Source organism: Pleurodeles waltl, unplaced genomic scaffold (assembly GCF_031143425.1).
Source record: "Pleurodeles waltl isolate 20211129_DDA unplaced genomic scaffold, aPleWal1.hap1.20221129 scaffold_39, whole genome shotgun sequence".
NCBI lineage: Eukaryota > Metazoa > Chordata > Amphibia > Caudata > Salamandridae > Pleurodeles > Pleurodeles waltl.
In genome coordinates, this window is record NW_027150097.1 from 692,886 (window position 1) to 706,095 (window position 13,210).

The following is a 13,210-nucleotide window of genomic DNA, read 5'->3' on the forward strand; positions in this document are numbered from 1 at the left end:
GCCATGCTAAATGGAGATTTCGAAGCATCAGACGAGACGTTTTCTTTGTTTCTGCATCAGCAAAAGTATATTTCTGTTTTTATGTTATTACTTGTGAAATACACATTTTAGTTGTGCTGTTGGATTTGTCATGTTTGATTTACAGTGTGAACGAATTCAAGCGATAGACAGTAGGTGGTGACTGACACTGCTTCAGGACTCCTAGGGTTGAGGATCGTGGACGTTGGTTCCATCGTGTAATGATTAGCACTCTGGACTCTGAATCCAGCAATCTGAGTTCCAATATCGGTAGGACCTGGAATGTTTGTAATAATACTTTTGTTTTAATTTATTGCAGGTCTTGAGCAGGAAACCATTTGTATCTCTGACATAACCCGTCTCTTCCTCTTTTTATTCCCCTCGTGGTTTCTGCGGTTTGGGGGCATCTATACATTATTCTATAGGCGTTGCTGGGGACACTTGATGCTACACACAGGTGTTGTCTACGTCCTGTGTCTGTGTGGACACCTCTCTACTCTGGCTACACAACTGTAAGATGCACAGTGTGGACCTGACTCCACTTGGCCTTCACACCGGATAACTTACAAGGAGAGAGAAACTTACGGAAATGTACGGTGTGAAAGAACGACTTTACCAAAGTGTTAATGTATGAAATTGCCCTTTGCTTTTTTTTTGTGAGTTGCAAATGGTAACCTTTGACTAAAGCAAGTACCCAAAAATAAACAGTTTTCAGCTGGACTCATATAACTTGCATTTGCAGTGGAAGATCTGCCTGGAGCAGTATATGAGTGTGAAAAGGTCTCTAGTTTTGTCTTGAAATACCAGAGACTTCGGCTCTCTCCACCAGTCTCCTTCGACATCACATCCTGATGCTGAACAGTTTTAGCACATAAATGAATAAAAAACTGGCTGACGTGTACATGCACATGTGTGCATATGTACCACGGTGCTATAGTCTGATGACATATATGTGCCAGTCTGTGGGGTCAAAGGGCAGTCAGAAGCTACTGGGCCACAGTTGTATCAATGAGGACTATGTACTTCCTGTGCCCTGGGGCATTCGTACTCTGGTCCCTCAAACTAGGCTGGAAGCCCCCCTTTAGCACATGACTCTCAGAATAACAAGTCAGAGCAGACATTAGTGTAACTGGGTACTCACACTTGTGAAAGGCACAAGTGCAAGTAGTGAACTGCAACCTGACCTCACAGCATACACTTTAGACATCCTTTGCAAACACACACACATATTTTCAGTCTAACTTGTTTACATTTTACATCAATAAATATGGTAATATTTGTACTTGAAATGTTTAATTTGCCTACCTTTGGCGCATATTCCTAGTACCTTATATTTTAACTTTTCCCCATTCGGGTGTATACAATTGGTATAATGTCAGAAAGGGAGAAGACGACCGAGAATGCCTAAGAATGTGCGCTTACATGCTTTTAAGAACATATGTCTGGTGTTGTGACAAAACAGCAGTGACCACTTCAGCTCAGCACTTGCTTCTTCCTCTGCTGTCCCAAAATATTGTGGAATTACTAGTCTCTGCGCCTCTGACAAGGCTGCTGACATCCAATTGATGATTTGTAGCCTTGTGGGCTGTGAGTGCTTTGGCTGTGCTGCCCCCTGGCAGTCACTCTGTGAAGATGCAGGTACCTGGGAACAACCCAGACTACTTCTGAGCTGTTTCTTCTCTGTGTGAACCAATCCAGTGTCAGGACTGGAGTCGGTGCTGTTAGTAGATAGAGAAGGAGTATAACTCGAGCCCCAGGAGGGCAGCCTGGAGCCTGTGACAGGTGCAGGGGAGTGTTGTCAAGGAAGCAGCTGGAAGATAACTGGAGAGGGGTCTGTGGGGCCATCAGTCTGGTGAGGAAACCCAGGAGTGTCCTACGGATGGGGCGTGGCTTGTCTGGCTCAAGGGGAGGGGTTAGTAATAGTGAATGCAGGGACTGCTGCTGTCCTCCGTGTCCTGGGCTCTGTGTATGTGTAGAAGCTCTAAGGTTGTAAATAATGAGACCTGACAGGTTGTGGCAGAAATGATGACTTCTGGTCATTCCTTCTCTTTCGTCAGAAGTGAAGTGTCTGTTACCCCAATTGATTGTGTACTACTGAGAAGAAGAATATAACTCTCAGTGTACGGAATGCAGTGTGACCTAGGAGACACCTCACATACACTGAGCTGTATGATGAGTTCACAGTTCCCATATGGTCTAGCGGTTAGGATTCCTGGTGTTCACTCAGGCGGCCTGGGTTCAACTCCCATATGGGAACTCCATTTATTTTTTTTCACTACTCAGCAATTTTAATCTTTCTCAGTTTTTTTCTATAAACCTAAATGCACCTAAAGTCTTAATAAATGTCACTTGCTTTGTCTTCTGCTTCCATCTAATGCCGTCAGAGGTTTACACCGACCCCCAGATCTACTGCCTTCTCTCCCCAGCCCTTGACCTGTACATTAATACTATGAAGGGTTATTCCTTGTTTTTCTTTTATTGCACAACAAAAAGTACAGATTATATAAAGAGACCGGGGCACAGAGAAGAAGGCAGCAATTGACTGTTGTCCCACCATGGGAAATTTGCATTTTATTACCTGCCCCTTCCATACTGTGGGTTCATCATTTGTTTTATGACATGATTTCCCTGCTGTGTTGTATCTAGTATAAGACTTGAGTACTTTATGTGTTTTATATCATCTGTGATATTGCAGCTGTTGTTTGCAGTGTCCACATTTTGCAACCAGTGTGCTTTGTACCCTCACTGCTGCTCTCTCAGAGAGGGTAGGCTGAACACTACCGGTAGTATCAGACACCAGATATGCCTCCTGTACCTGGAATAAAACTCTGCTTCTTTGTAAGAAGTACAGGGGTGAAGATCTGCTGCATTCACAGTGACCCACTGACTCTTTTACAAAGGTTCCCAGCCGTGCAAAGACTCTTGGTGGTTAGTTAAGGGGCCATGCTAAATGGAGATTTCGAAGCATCAGACGAGACGTTTTCTTTGTTTCTGCATCAGCAAAAGTATATTTCTATTTTTATGTTATTACTTGTGAAATACACATTTTAGTTGTGCTGTTGGATTTGTCATGTTTGATTTACAGTGTGAACGAATTCAAGCGATAGACAGTAGGTGGTGACTGACACTGCTTCAGGACTCCTAGGGTTGAGGATCGTGGACGTTGGTTCCATCGTGTAATGATTAGCACTCTGGACTCTGAATCCAGCAATCTGAGTTCCAATATCGGTAGGACCTGGAATGTTTGTAATAATACTTTTGTTTTAATTTATTGCAGGTCTTGAGCAGGAAACCATTTGTATCTCTGACATAACCCGTCTCTTCCTCTTTTTATTCCCCTCGTGGTTTCTGCGGTTTGGGGGCATCTATACATTATTCTATAGGCGTTGCTGGGGACACTTGATGCTACACACAGGTGTTGTCTACGTCCTGTGTCTGTGTGGACACCTCTCTACTCTGGCTACACAACTGTAAGATGCACATTGTGGACCTGACTCCACTTGGCCTTCACACCGGATAACTTACAAGGAGAGAGAAACTTACGGAAATGTACGGTGTGAAAGAACGACTTTACCAAAGTGTTAATGTATGAAATTGCCCTTTGCTTTTTTTTTGTGAGTTGCAAATGGTAACCTTTGACTAAAGCAAGTACCCAAAAATAAACAGTTTTCAGCTGGACTCATATAACTTGCATTTGCAGTGGAAGATCTGCCTGGAGCAGTATATGAGTGTGAAAAGGTCTCTAGTTTTGTCTTGAAATACCAGAGACTTCGGCGCTCTCCACCAGTCTCCTTCGACATCACATCCTGATGCTGAACAGTATTAGCACATAAATGAATAAAAAACTGGCTGACGTGTACATGCACATGTGTGCATATGTACCACGGTGCTATAGTCTGATGACATATATGTGCCAGTCTGTGGGGTCAAAGGGCAGTCAGAAGTTACTGGGCCACAGTTGTATCAATGAGGACTGTGTACTTCCTGTGCCCTGGGGCATTCGTACTCTGGTCCCTCAAACTAGGGTGGAAGCCCCCCTTTAGCACATGACTCTCAGAATAACAAGTCAGAGCAGACATTAGTGTAACTGGGTACTCACACTTGTGAAAGGCACAAGTGCAAGTAGTGAACTGCAACCTGACCTCACAGCATACACTTTAGACATCCGTTGTAAACACACACACATATTTTCAGTCTAACTTGTTTACATTTTACATCAATAAATATGGTAATATTTGTACTTGAAATGTTTATTTTGCCTACCTTTGGCGCATATTCCTAGTACCTTATATTTTAACTTTTCTCCATTCGGGTGTATACAATTGGTATAATGTCAGAAAGGGAGAAGACGACCGAGAATGCCTAAGAATGTGCGCTTACATGCTTTTAAGAACATATGTCTGGTGTTGTGACAAAACAGCAGTGACCACTTCAGCTCAGCACTTGCTTCTTCCTCTGCGGTCCCAAGATATATTGTGGAATTAGTAGTCTCTACGCCTCTGACAAGGCTGCTGACATCCAATTGATGATTTGTAGCCTTGTGGGCTGTGAGTGGTTTGGCTGTGCTGCCCCCTGGCAGTCACTCTGTGAAGATGCAGGTACCTGGGAACAACCCAGACTACTTCTGAGCTGTTTCTTCTCTGTGTGAACCAATCCAGTGTCAGGACTGGAGTCGGTGCTGTTAGTAGATAGAGAAGGAGTATAACTCGAGCCCCAGGAGGGCAGCCTGGAGCCTGTGACAGGTGCAGGGGAGTGTCGTCAAGGAAGCAGCTGGAAGATAACTGGAGAGGGGTCTGTGGGGCCATCAGTCTGGTGAGGAAACCCAGGAGTGTCCTACGGGAGGAGCGTGGCTTTGTCTGGCTCAAGGGGAGGGGTTAGTAATAGTGAATGCAGGGACTGCTGCTGTCCTCCGTGTCCTGGGCTCTGTGAATGTGTAGAAGCTCTAAGGTTGTAAATAATGAGACCTGACAGGTTGTGGCAGAAATAATGACTTCTGGTCATTCCTTCTCTTTTGTCAGAAGTGAAGTGTCTGTTACCCCAATTGATTGTGTACTACTGAGAAGAACAATATAACTCTCAGTGTACGGAATGCAGTGTGACCTAAGAGACACCTCACATACACTGAGCTGTATGATGAGTTCACAGTTCCCATATGGTCTAGCGGTTAGGATTCCTGGTTTTCACCCATGCAGCCCGGGTTCGACTCCCGGTATGGGAACTCCATTTATTTTTTTTCACTACTGAGACATTTTAATCTTTCTCAGTTTTTTTCTATAAACCTAAATGCACCTAAAGTCTTAATAAATGTCACTTGCTTTGTCTTCTGCTTCCATCTAATGCTGTCAGAGGTTTACACCGACCCCCAGATCTACTGCCCTCTCTCCCCAGCCCTTGACCTGTACATTAATACTATGAAGGGTTATTCCTTGTTTTTCTTTTATTGCACAACAAAAAGTACAGATTATATAAAGAGACCGGGGCACAGAGAAGAAGGCAGCAATTGACTGTGGTCCCACCATGGGAAATTCGCATTTTATTACCTGCCCCTTCCATACTGTGGGTTCATCATTTATTTTATGACATGATTTCCCTGCTGTGTTTGATCTAGTATAAGACTTGAGTACTTTATGTGTTTTATATCATCTGTGATATTGCAGCTGTTGTTTGCAGTGTCCACATTTTGCAACCAGTGTGCTTTGTACCCTCACTGCTGCTCTCTCAGAGAGGGTAGGCTGAACACTACCGGTAGTATCAGACACCAGAGATGCCTCCTGTACCTGGAATAAAACTCTGCTTCTTTGTAAGAAATACAGGGGTGAAGATCTGCTGCATTCACAGTGACCCACTGACTCTTTTACAAAGGTTCCCAGCCGTGCAAAGACTCTTGGTGGTTAGTTAAGGGGCCATGCTAAAAGGAGATTTCGAAGCATCAGACGAGACGTTTTCTTTGTTTCTGCATCAGCAAAAGTATATTTCTGTTTTTATGTTATTACTTGTGAAATACACATTTTAGTTCTGCTGTTGGATTTGTCATGTTTGATTTACAGTGTGAACGAATTCAAGCAATAGACAGTAGGTGGTGACTGACACTGCTTCAGGACTCCTAGGGTTGAGGATCGTGGACGTTGGTTCCATTGTGTAATGATTAGCACTCTGGACTCTGAATCCAGCAATCTGAGTTCCAATATCGGTAGGACCTGGAATGTTTGTAATAATACTTTTGTTTTAATTTATTGCAGGTCTTGAGCAGGAAACCATTTGTATCTCTGACATAACCCGTCTCTTCCTCTTTTCATTCCCCTTGTGGTTTCTGCGGTTTGGGGGCATCTATACATTATTCTATGGGCGTTGCTGTGGACACTTGATGCTACACACAGGTGTTGTCTACGTCCTGTGTCTGTGTGGACACCTCTCTACTCTGGCTACACAACTGTAAGATGCACAGTGTGGACATGACTCCACTTGGCCTTCACACCGTATAACTTACAAGGAGAGAGAAACTTACGGAAATGTACGGTGTGAAAGAACGACTTTACCAAAGTGTTAATGTATGAAATTGCCCTTTGCTTTTTTTTTGTGAGTTGCAAATGGTAACCTTTGACTAAAGCAAGTACCCAAAAATAAACAGTTTTCAGCTGGACTCATATAACTTGCATTTGCAGTGGAAGATCTGCCTGGAGCAGTATATGAGTGTGAAAAGGTCTCTAGTTTTGTCTTGAAATACCAGAGACTTCGGCGCTCTCCACCAGTCTCCTTCGACATCACCTCCTGATGCTGAACAGTAATAGCACATAAATGAATAAAAAACTGGCTGACGTGTACATGCACATGTGTGCATATGTACCACGGTGCTATAGTCTGATGACATATATGTGCCAGTCTGTGGGGTCAAAGGGCAGTCAGAAGTTACTGGGCCACAGTTGTATCAATGAGGACTGTGTACTTCCTGTGCCCTGGGGCATTCGTACTCTGGTCCCTCAAACTAGGGTGGAAGCCCCCCTTTAGCACATGACTCTCAGAATAACAAGTCAGAGCAGACATTAGTGTAACTGGGTAGTCACACTTGTGAAAGGCACAAGTGCAAGCAGTGAACTGCAACCTGACCTCACAGCATACACTTTAGACATCCTTTGTAAACACACACACATATTTTCAGTCTAACTTGTTTACATTTTACATCAATAAATATGGTAATATTTGTACTTGAAATGTTTAATTTGCCTACCTTTGGCGCATATTCCTAGTACCTTATATTTTAACTTTTCTCCATTCGGGTGTATACAATTGGTATAATGTCAGAAAGGGAGAAGACGACCGAGAATGCCTAAGAATGTGCGCTTACATGCTTTTAAGAACATATGTCTGGTGTTGTGACAAAACAGCAGTGACCACTTCAGCTCAGCACTTGCTTCTTCCTCTGCTGTCCCAAAATACTGTGGAATTACTAGTCTCTGCGCCTCTGACAAGGCTGCTGACATCCAATTGATGATTTGTAGCCTTGTGGGCTGTGAGTGCTTTGGCTGTGCTGCCCCCTGGCAGTCACTCTGTGAAGATGCAGGTACCTGGGAACAACCCAGACTACTTCTGAGCTGTTTCTTCTCTGTGTGAACCAATCCAGTGTCAGGACTGGAGTCGGTGCTGTTAGTAGATAGAGAAGGAGTATAACTCGAGCCCCAGGAGGGCAGCCTTGAGCCTGTGACAGGTGCAGGGGAGTGTCGTCAAGGAAGCAGCTGGAAGATAACTGGAGAGGGATCTGTGGGGCCATCAGTCTGGTGAGGAAACCCAGGAGCGTCCTACGGGAGGGGCGTGGCTTTGTCTGGCTCAAGGGGAGGGGTTAGTAATAGTGAATGCAGGGACTGCTGCTGTCCTCCGTGTCCTGGGCTCTGTGTATGTGTAGAAGCTCTAAGGTTGTAAATAATGAGACCTGACAGGTTGTGGCAGAAATGATGACTTCTGGTCATTCCTTCTCTTTTGTCAGAAGTGAGGTGTCTGTTACCCCAATTGATTGTGTACTACTGAGAAGAACAATATAACTCTCATTGTACGGAATGCGGTGTGACCTTGTGAGAAACCTCACATATACTAAGCTGTATCAAAAGTTCACAGTTCCCATATGGTCTAGCGGTTAGGATTCCTGGTTTTCACCCAGGCGGCCCGGGTTCAACTCCCGGTATGGGAAATCCATTTTTTTTTTTTTTTCACTACTCAGACATTTTAATCTTTCTCAGTTTTTTTCTATAAACCTAAATGCACCTAAAGTCTTAATAAATGTCACTTGCTTTGTCTTCTGCTTCCATCTAATGCCGTCAGAGGTTTACACCGACCCCCAAATCTACAGCCCTCTCTCCCCAGCCCTTGACCTGTACATTAATACTATGAAGTGTTATTCCTTGTTTTTCTATTATTGCACAACAAAAAGTACAGATTATATAAAGAGACCGGGGCACAGAGAAGAAGGCAGCAATTGACTGTGGTCCCACCATGGGAAATTCGCATTTTATTACCTGCCCCGTCCATACTGTGGGTTCATCATTTGTTTTATGACATGATTCCCCTGCTGTGTTGTATCTAGTATAAGACTTGAGTACTTTATGTGTTTTATATCATCTGTGATATTGCAGCTGTTGTTTGCAGTGTCCACATTTTGCAACCAGTGTGCTTTGTACCCTCACTGCTGCTCTCTCAGAGAGGGTAGGCTGAACACTACCGGTAGTATCAGACACCAGAGATGCCTCCTGTACCTGGAATAAAACTCTGCTTCTTTGTAAGAAATACAGGGGTGAAGATCTGCTGCATTCACAGTGACCCACTGACTCTTTTACAAAGGTTCCCAGCCGTGCAAAGACTCTTGGTGGTTAGTTAAGGGGCCATGCTAAATGGAGATTTCGAAGCATCAGACGAGACGTTTTCTTTGTTTCTGCATCAGCAAAAGTATATTTCTGTTTTTATGTTATTACTTGTGAAATACACATTTTAGTTGTGCTGTTGGATTTGTCATGTTTCATTTACAGTGTGAACGAATTCAAGCGATAGACAGTAGGTGGTGACTGACACTGCTTCAGGACTCCTAGGGTTGAGGATCGTGGACGTTGGTTCCATTGTGTAATGATTAGCACTCTGGACTCTGAATCCAGCAATCTGAGTTCCAATATCGGTAGGACCTGGAATGTTTGTAATAATACTTTTGTTTTAATTTATTGCAGGTCTTGAGCAGGAAACCATTTGTATCTCTGACATAACCCGTCTCTTCCTCTTTTCATTCCCCTTGTGGTTTCTGCGGTTTGGGGGCATCTATACATTATTCTATAGGCGTTGCTGGGGACACTTGATGCTACACACAGGTGTTGTCTACGTCCTGTGTCTGTGTGGACACCTCTCTACTCTGGCTACACAACTGTAAGATGCACAGTGTGGACCTGACTCCACTTGGCCTTCACACCGGATAACTTACAAGGAGAGAGAAACTTACGGAAATGTACGGTGTGAAAGAACGACTTTACCAAAGTGTTAATGTATGAAATTGCCCTTTGCTTTTTTTTTGTGAGTTGCAAATGGTAACCTTTGACTAAAGCAAGTACCCAAAAATAAACAGTTTTCAGCTGGACTCATATAACTTGCATTTGCAGTGGAAGATCCGCCTGGAGCAGTATATGAGTGTGAAAAGGTCTCTAGTTTTGTCTTGAAATACCAGAGACTTCGGCGCTCTCCACCAGTCTCCTTCGACATCACATCCTGATGCTGAACAGTAATAGCACATAAATGAATAAAAAACTGGCTGACGTGTACATGCACATGTGTGCATATGTACCACGGTGCTATAGTCTGATGACATATATGTGCCAGTCTGTGGGGTCAAAGGGCAGTCAGAAGTTACTGGGCCACAGTTGTATCAATGAGGACTGTGTACTTCCTGTGCCCTGGGGCATTCGTACTCTGGTCCCTCAAACTAGGGTGGAAGCCCCCCTTTAGCACATGACTCTCAGAATAACAAGTCAGAGCAGACATTAGTGTAACTGGGTACTCACACTTGTGAAAGGCACAAGTGCAAGTAGTGAACTGCAACCTGACCTCACAGCATACACTTTAGACATCCTTTGTAAACACACACACATATTTTCAGTCTAACTTGTTTACATTTTACATCAATAAATATGGTAATATTTGTACTTGAAATGTTTAATTTGCCTACCTTTGGCGCATATTCCTAGTACCTTATATTTTAACTTTTCTCCATTCGGGTGTATACAATTGGTATAATGTCAGAAAGGGAGAAGACGACCGAGAATGCCTAAGAATGTGCGCTTACATGCTTTTAAGAACATATGTCTGGTGTTGTGACAAAACAGCAGTGACCACTTCAGCTCAGCACTTGCTTCTTCCTCTGCTGTCCCAAAATACTGTGGAATTACTAGTCTCTGCGCCTCTGACAAGGCTGCTGACATCCAATTGATGATTTGTAGCCTTGTGGGCTGTGAGTGCTTTGGCTGTGCTGCCCCCTGGAGGTCACTCTGTGAAGATGCAGGTACCTGGGAACAACCCAGACTACTTCTGAGCTGTTTCTTCTCTGTCTGAACCAATCAAGTGTCAGGACTGGAGTCGGTGCTGTTAGTAGATAGAGAAGGAGTATAACTCGAGCCCCAGGAGGGCAGCCTGGAGCCTGTGACAGGTGCAGGGGAGTGTCGTCAAGGAAGCAGCTGGAAGATAACTGGAGAGGGATCTGTGGGGCCATCAGTCTGGTGAGGAAACCCAGGAGCGTCCTACGGGAGGGGCGTGGCTTTGTCTGGCTCAAGGGGAGGGGTTAGTAATAGTGAATGCAGGGACTGCTGCAGTCCTCCGTGTCCTGGGCTCTGCGTATGTGTAGAAGCTCTAAGGTTGTAAATAATGAGACCTGACAGGTTGTGGCAGAAATGATGACTTCTGGTCATTCCTTCTCTTTTGTCAGAAGTGAGGTGTCTGTTACCCCAATTGATTGTGTACTACTGAGAAGAACAATATAACTCTCATTGTACGGAATGCAGTGTGACCTTGGGAGACACCTCACATACACTAAGCTGTACAAAAAGTTCACAGTTCCCATATGGTCTAGCGGTTAGGATTCCTGGTTTTCACCCAGGCGGCCCGGGTTCGACTCCCGGTATGAGAAATCCATTTTTTTTTTTCACTACTCAGACATTTTAATCTTTCTCCGTTTTTTTCTATAAACCTAAATGCACCTAAAGTCTTAATAAATGTCACTTGCTTTGTCTTCTGCTTCCATCTAATGCCGTCAGAGGTTTACACCGACCCCCAAATCTACAGCCCTCTCTCCCCAGCCCTTGACCTGTACATTAATACTATGAAGGGTTATTCCTTGTTTTTCTTTTATTGCACAACAAAAAGTACAGATTATATAAAGAGACCGGGGCACAGAGAAGAAGGCAGCAATTGACTGTGGTGCCACCATGGGAAATTCGCATTTTATTACCTGCCCCGTCCATACTGTGGGTTCATCATTTGTTTTATGACATGATTCCCCTGCTGTGTTGTTTCTAGTATAAGACTTGAGTACTTTATGTGTTTTATATCATCTGTGATATTGCAGCTGTTGTTTGCAGTGTCCACATTTTGCAACCAGTGTGCTTTGTACCCTCACTGCTGCTCTCTCAGAGAGGATAGGCTGAACACTACCGGTAGTATCAGACACCAGAGATGCCTCCTGTACCTGGAATAAAACTCTGCTTCTTTGTAAGAAATACAGGGGTGAAGATCTGCTGCATTCACAGTGACCCACTGACCCTTTTACAAAGGTTCCCAGCCGTGCAAAGACTCTTGGTGGTTAGTTAAGGGGCCATGCTAAATGGAGATTTCGAAGCATCAGACGAGACGTTTTCTTTGTTTCTGCATCAGCAAAAGTATATTTCTGTTTTTATGGTATTACTTGTGAAATACACAATTTAGTTGTGCTGTTGGATTTGTCATGTTTGATTTGCAGTGTGAACGAATTCAGGCGATAGACAGTAGGTGGCGACTGACACTGCTTCAGGACTCCTAGGGTTGAGGATCGTGGACGTTGGTTCCATCGTGTAATGATTAGCACTCTGGACTCTGAATCCAGCAATCTGAGTTCCAATATCGGTAGGACCTGGAATGTTTGTAATAATACTTTTGTTTTAATTTATTGCAGTTCTTGAGCAGGAAACCATTTGTATCTCTGACATAACCCGTCTCTTCCTCTTTTCATTCCCCTCGTGGTTTCTGCGGTTTGGGGGCATCTATACATTATTCTATAGGCGTTGCTGGGGACACTTGATGCTACACACAGGTGTTGTCTACGTCCTGTGTCTGTGTGGACACCTCTCTACTCTGGCTACACAACTGTAAGATGCACAGTGTGGACCTGACTCCACTTGGCCTTCACACCGGATAACTTACAAGGAGAGAGAAACTTACGGAAATGTACGGTGTGAAAGAACGACTTTACCAAAGTGTTAATGTATGAAATTGCCCTTTGCTTTTTTTTTGTGAGTTGCAAATGGTAACCTTTGACTAAAGCAAGTACCCAAAAATAAACAGTTTTCAGCTGGACTCATATAACGTGCATTTGCAGTGGAAGATCTGCCTGGAGCAGTATATGAGTGTGAAAAGGTCTCTAGTTTTGTCTTGAAATACCAGAGACTTCGGCGCTCTCTAACAGTCTCCTTCGACATCACATCCTGATGCTGAACAGTATTAGTACATAAATGAATAAAAAACTGGCTGACGTGTACATGCACATGTGTGCATATGTACCACGGTGCTATAGTCTGATGACATATATGTGCCAGTCTGTGGGGTCAAAGGGCAGTCAGAAGTTACTGGGCCACAGTTGTATCAATGAGGACTGTGTACTTCCTGTGCCCTGGGGCATTCGTACTGTGGTCCCTCAAACTAGGGTTTAAGCCCACCTTTAGCACATGACTCTCAGAATAACAAGTCAGAGCAGACATTAGTGTAACTGGGTACTCACACTTGTGAAAGGCACAAGTGCAAGTAGTGAACTGCAACCTGACCTCACAGCATACACTTTAGACATCCTTTGTAAACACACACACATATTTTCGGTCTAACTTGTTTACATTTTACATCAATAAATATGGTAATATTTGTACTTGAAATGTTTAATTTGCCTACCTTTGGTGCATATTCCTAGTACCTTATATTTTAACTTTTCTCC

The 13,210-nt window shown here is 43.8% G+C and overlaps 3 non-coding genes across 3 annotated transcripts; all 3 read left to right on the forward strand.

The window, feature by feature from the left end:
• Positions 1 to 5,164: 5,164 nt before the first annotated feature.
• TRNAE-UUC (transfer RNA glutamic acid (anticodon UUC)) lies at positions 5,165 to 5,236 on the forward strand. Its single transcript has one exon. It is a non-coding gene; the product is annotated as a tRNA-Glu (tRNA).
• Positions 5,237 to 8,125: 2,889 nt separating this feature from the next.
• On the forward strand, positions 8,126 to 8,197 carry TRNAE-UUC (transfer RNA glutamic acid (anticodon UUC)). Its single transcript has one exon. It is a non-coding gene; the product is annotated as a tRNA-Glu (tRNA).
• Positions 8,198 to 11,089: 2,892 nt separating this feature from the next.
• TRNAE-UUC (transfer RNA glutamic acid (anticodon UUC)) lies at positions 11,090 to 11,161 on the forward strand. The gene has a single exon. It is a non-coding gene; the product is annotated as a tRNA-Glu (tRNA).
• The last annotated feature ends 2,049 nt before the right edge of the window (positions 11,162 to 13,210 follow it).